A 6000-nucleotide genomic window follows, 5' to 3' on the forward strand; every position below is an offset into this window, starting at 1 on the left:
TGGATTGGAAACATCGTTGAAATCTCAGTCGAACAGAAAGATGCTTTCATAAGCTTTATGCATCCTCATGGTCCTGCAAGTTCATTTTATTGGCCCTTAAGACGTGATACTTGCTGGATTCCAGAACAACTTATCATTGGTGTTATTCCAGCTCCATCAGTGACATCATCTGGTCGGCAATACAGTTTTCCTGAAAGCATTCTCTTGCAAATCAACGATGCTTTCAGAATGATGAAGTAACTGAGGAAGACAGGCTTGGGAACCTGCATAAAGAAACCCACAATCAGGCTTGGGATCCTGTGGTAAAGACACCCTGTAATCAGGCTTGGGAACCTGCAGTAAAGATACCCACCCGTGGCTGTTACTGCATGGCTATCGGGCGTGGCCCCTATGGCGATGGGGATGCTGGTTTTATTGTGATAACCAGTAATGGCTCAGCCATCATGGACCAACGCAGGGCACTGCGCACACAAAATATAAGATACTTTGACCTGAGTAAATAAGCACTTAATGGAAGCGTTGCAAAAGAAAAATATATCCATCTTGTAGAGCAAAATTTTCTCTTTCAGATGATACTATTCACAATTAAATCCAGGCTGACTATTTTGTAGTAATGGGCTTTGAACTTTGGTAAATAAAGCCATTTGCGCTGACACTGCCAAATTTGAAGAGATTTTGCAAGGCGACTATAAAGCCTGGGTAGTTGGAAATCCAGCTGTATTATGTCCAGCACAAAGATAAGACTTGGTAAAAAGTTCAAGTCCATATCTTTATCTGCAAGGAAATTATTGCAGTCTGAATATTGGTCAAAATTTGTCGCATTAAGTCACGACAGAATTAGGGGTACACTTTGAGTCGACTTGTTTGACCGGATTTTGCATCAGTAATCTTATAATTAATTTCGTTTGAATCAGCACAAAAAACTGTACAGGGTCTCATCTTACTAACCATTCTTATGAATTGGTTTCAATTTTATGAGACCCCAAAAATGGCATTTTGTCTGATGTCGCGCGCATGCGAACTTACTACCCTTCAGACAAGGGGGTCTAGATCAGCAAGTATTGCAGCTAGAGGCTTGAAATCTTGAGAAACTTAATTTAGCACTTGACTAGTGCTACAGATAAAATTTGAAGAAAATTGGAGACATGATGGTGGGAAGGTTTAGACCACTTGGCATGGAATGACCCCAAATCTAAAAACTTTAAAAATTCATTAAAAAAAACTATAAGAGATAGAGCAAAAAAAATTTACAAGTGCTTTCAGGATGATAAAAGAAGTAATTGTACCAAGTTTCATCAAAATCTGACATGGTTGGTGTCAAGGCCTGGGTGACTTGACATGGAATGACCCACTGGTATCCTATACAGATCAACTGAAAAATATGATATTAGTGTTACCCCCAGCAAAAAGAATGACAAACCTGACGTAAGTGTCTTATTTATTACGGCACTGCATTAAAGTAAATGGTACACAAATTCCTTAAAACAACAAATGAAACACACACATTCTTTCTGCCTTCCTTTCTTTTAAGGGTACATTCATTCATTCAAATTTAGAACTTGACACTTCGTTTCCCAAGCTATGCAATTTACTATTTAACTGAACTAAATTTTATCTGATCCTGTAAGGTTACATTGTGTACAGTAAATGTACATGTAATACAGGACATGTCAAAGTAGTAACATTCATTATCACTTTTCTACCCCTTTCGCTTTTTTTTTACATAATTGATAATGAATAACGAACTCTTTTGCAATGAGAGAGTCTACGTTTCTTCGGAAAGTTGTCAAGTACACTACGTTGCACGTTTTCAGGCAGACTTCATAGTAGTCTGATACCAGAGTACTGGGGTCCTTTTTCTAGCATTGCCAGTTGGTGGGGTATGCTCCCTACTTCAATCTTCCTTCTTGTATTGTGGGTGTGCCCACTAGCATTTGTAATCCAGTCCTCACTACCTTTTGTCATGTGCATTATTGTTTTGTATATATACAATGATGAAGTTAAGATACCTAACTTCTTGAAGCAGTTAGGTCTTTCTTCTTAAAATGGTCCTAATTGCTTTTTTTTTTGTAATGTGAACACTCGTTTTGTCTCTTGTTTGAGTTTTGTTGAAGTAAGCTAATTGCATTTATTTATTTTGTTAGTTTTATAACATATATGCAGCTTGTAACACCCATAACAAAAAAGATACAAAACTTTAATTTGTAATCTAGTAAATTTGTTCTGTACAATACCTTTCTGTAAAAGTGAGGTTATGCACATGTTTTACAATATCATACCATTACATGGCATTTTGAAATCTTATTTAACACTCTTAGAGCTGTTATGGGTGTTACTAATTTTCGTTTCGGGTGTTACTTAACACATGCATAACACCCGTAACTTGAATTGGAAGGTTTAATGCCACCTTCATCTTTAGTAGGCCTAGGCCCTACATTTAAATTATAACCAAAGGGTATTATTATGAATGAAAAAAGTTTTTAACTATGTTTATTACATATGAAAACAGTTTTAAGCATGAAAACTAAAATTTTATTCCTCTGCATACATTTTTTAAGCACTACACATACATTATAAAAGTTAATTAGAGCATTAACCTGACTCAACTGATGTTCTCCTAAAAAGTTAATTAAGCCCAAAATTCTTTACATATAGTTTATGTTTTCCATTCTAACTTTTCCAAGAACAACAATATTTATAACCTCAGTTTTAAATTTTATATAGGCCCAGTAAACTGCTTATTGAGGCAAATTCTAGTCATTCATAAGAGCCTATGTTTAACAATGTACTGTGCTGGGCAGTTCAAAAATAAATATACTTTGTCCAATCTATGTTATTTTGAGAGAGACTTTGGATTGACAGTTGAGTGGAATTTTTTTGCCAGTTCACATGGTAAAGGAGCCATGGATGGCATTGGAGGTGCGCTGAAGAGGAGCATGTGGACATGCTGTTAGATCTAGGAAAATTATTATTAACAACACAATTGAGTTTTATGACTACACTCTGAAGAATTTTTCTAAATTTAAGGTACTATGGGTTGATAAGATAGGAGCATAACATTCCTATTTTGGATGAAAGGTGGAAAAATTTACAAGCGATTCTTCAAATCCAGGGCTGACATCACTTTTGGCCTTATAACACAACTGATTTGCTGGTTTCAAAAACAGCAGAGTCATTAATGACAAGGGTGTCAGTATTTATTTCTGACGACGCCAAAGTCAAAACATTACATGCAAAAAGATGCATAAACTTCTATGAAGTGTGCAGTTCTGAAGATTCTGATCAGGAGACTGCTTCACTATCTGAATCACAAGACAATATTGGAAGTGCTTGTGAATTAAGCCCAACTAATAGAATTGAAAAGTCTGATTTAAAATTTGGGTTATTTGTCTTGGTTGACATTGCAAGTGATAAAAAGAAGCCAACCCTATCCAAAAGTCAATACTGTTACTTGGGAATCTGCCAGAGTGAGGTTGATTAAGAGGAGGATGTGAAAATAATGTTTCTGAAGTCAGTAGGAAAAAGTAAAACACTTTTTAAACTAGATGAAACTGATGGTTGTTTTGTGAAATTCAGTCAAGTACTATCTAAGGTAACACCAGAAATCAAACAACAAGGTAACCGTTCGTACTTTGAGTTCAATTTTGAGTTGGATGTTGCTGAAAAAGATTATCAAATGAAGTTTTTAAACCTATCAATAATAAGAAAACATTTGTCATAAATTTATTAGGCCTACAAAATTAGGTAAATGTAAGTAATGATATCTTGGCCTAGTTGTACTATAAAATTGTAACAAAATTTTTTGTGTGATAAATGGCTTTATCCTTCAAATATGTTTCCTTAAGTACATACTTTTATTCCAAATAAACTACAGTACTTCTTTTATTTTGATGCAATTGTAAGAGTTAGATTTATTCCTCAAGAATCAAATCTGATGCATCTATGTAACACCCGTAACATTTAATGTAACACCCGTAACAGAAAAAAATTTATATATACTGAGTTATGATGTCCAAAAAAAAAATAAAAATTTATATTTCAAAATAAAATTTGGGGCAATACCTCTTAACAGTTGTTTTACAAGAATAAAAGCTTCATCAAGTTTGCAGAAATTAGAGAATTCCCTAACTCATAACAGGGGCCAGGTCTACCTTTGGTAACACCCGTAACACTACTTTTTTGATTAATAACCAGGAGAATAATAAAACAATTCCTGTATCAACATTTGTCACATGAAATATAATGTAAGCCTTAAAAGTTTTCAGTATTAAATTCAATAAATATTATTCCTTACATTATTTTTCCTGATTTTAAGGTGTGTACATGTAACACCCGTAACTATGGAATTGCCCTAATGCAAAAATGTGACTTGATAACTAAATTTGTAAGCCAACGATTATCTTCCTGTGTTGTCACGCAAATATTAAACTAGCAATATAAAATATGCAGTGAACTACTTGATAAGCTTAAGGAATTTGCTGATTTGCTCACAGTACTGGTATATAGGCACTAGTCACTTTCTACTTTACTCGACTAAGTTTTGATGTCATATGTGTGAACAGCATTCAAATATTGTCAGCTTACTGTTAATACTGTATACAGACAGTTTCTACGTTTCTCATGTTTTTGTTCCATATATCTCCTGCATCCCTGATGGAACTCATTTTCGATGGGACCTAGGGAACACGTTGAAAAAAAAAAAATAATTAATGAAAAGGGACGCGTTCTCACCTTATAAATAGGGGCGAAATCAACCAGTGGGTCTTCCTTCCCGGCAACACGAGGAAGCGACAAATGGGCTAATAATTAACGTTCACCAATGTTCACTTCCTGGAATAGAGTCGTGTTCACAGGAACTGTTGACATAAGAAGAGGCACTAGAATCTTCATTACCACATACACCAAGTAAACTGAACATTTTAACACAAATTAGTGTGTTATGACAAATCATTCACGATTCTTACCAATTCATCTAACTGACGTAACTATAAATTGCCAGTAGACATTTAAGTATCACAATTTTGTTTCGAATTTTATCGAGCACATCCGACCACACACGCTTGCAAGACGTAATTTATCGTCAAGCCGGTCACAAGCGTCGCACTTCTGCAGTTCTGCTCTAGTGAAGCAGGGAATACAACCCGTCGGCTTTGACCAATAACTTCAATCGTCACGCATTAGTCAGAGATAGTAATGTCTTCACTTCGAGGCATAGATAATACAGTTCTATGTCCCGGATAAGCGCTATCATTGTACATTAAAATAATTATTCGTAATGATATTGAGGTAATTTGGAGTATTAGTTTGTTATTGTAGAAAAATTTGGGTCAACAGAAAGGTCCGATCTTACACGTCGGCTTTGACCCGTGACGTAAGCGTGTTGTGGTGTGTGACGTCATTACGGCGCGGAAAACCTAATACATGGTTTGATGTACTCTTGTTTAAAGAACATGTATACGTAATATGAAGCAATTTGATGAACATATTGATCTGTAGCGTAGCCCACTTGAGGTTAGGTTGGGAGTTTTTTTTTGGAATGCGGCCGCGGCAGCGGCCGCCTATGATTCGAAAATATTGATTTCACACTAATGAAGCCTGTGGGGGGATGGGGGGGCACTGCAGACTCCCCCCACCGCATAACGACATATTTAGTTTCTCCCCACCCAAAAACCCCCAATTTCCCACGCTTGTCCCGTTAGTCATTAGGCTTTTTGTGAAACTTGTGTATTTCAGTGTTTACAATACGTATTCGATGTTTTTATATCCGCCATATTGGAATTGTTGTTTATGGTCGTTTCCGCGGTATTTGTGACGTCATGGGTCAAAGCCGACGGGTAAGATCGGACGCTTCTGTATTTCCAAAAATTTTTAGTGTCTTATTTTCGTTTATAGGAATGGATTTGTTTATTTGTGGGTATGGAACTTTCGTTACTGTCTGTCTAGGCGAGCTTCGGTTATTCCTCGATATTTCCGTGTGGTAAGTTCACTTTTCCATTTGCT

At 36.0% G+C, this 6000-nt stretch overlaps 1 long non-coding RNA gene across 1 annotated transcript in view; it reads right to left on the reverse strand.

The window, feature by feature from the left end:
- The window catches only part of LOC126232173 (uncharacterized), a 38223-nt gene extending 33073 nt beyond the window's left edge, over positions 1–5150 (reverse strand). The window contains exons 1-2 of the long non-coding RNA XR_007544688.1: positions 4965–5150; positions 4732–4856 (exon numbers count right to left, since the gene is read on the reverse strand). This is a non-coding gene — a long non-coding RNA (uncharacterized LOC126232173). The remainder of the gene's footprint in view (positions 1–4731; positions 4857–4964) is intronic.
- Between the last annotated feature and the right edge of the window lie 850 nt (positions 5151–6000).

Source organism: Schistocerca nitens, unplaced genomic scaffold, assembly GCF_023898315.1.
Source record: "Schistocerca nitens isolate TAMUIC-IGC-003100 unplaced genomic scaffold, iqSchNite1.1 HiC_scaffold_465, whole genome shotgun sequence".
Classification (NCBI taxonomy): Eukaryota; Metazoa; Arthropoda; class Insecta; order Orthoptera; family Acrididae; genus Schistocerca; species Schistocerca nitens.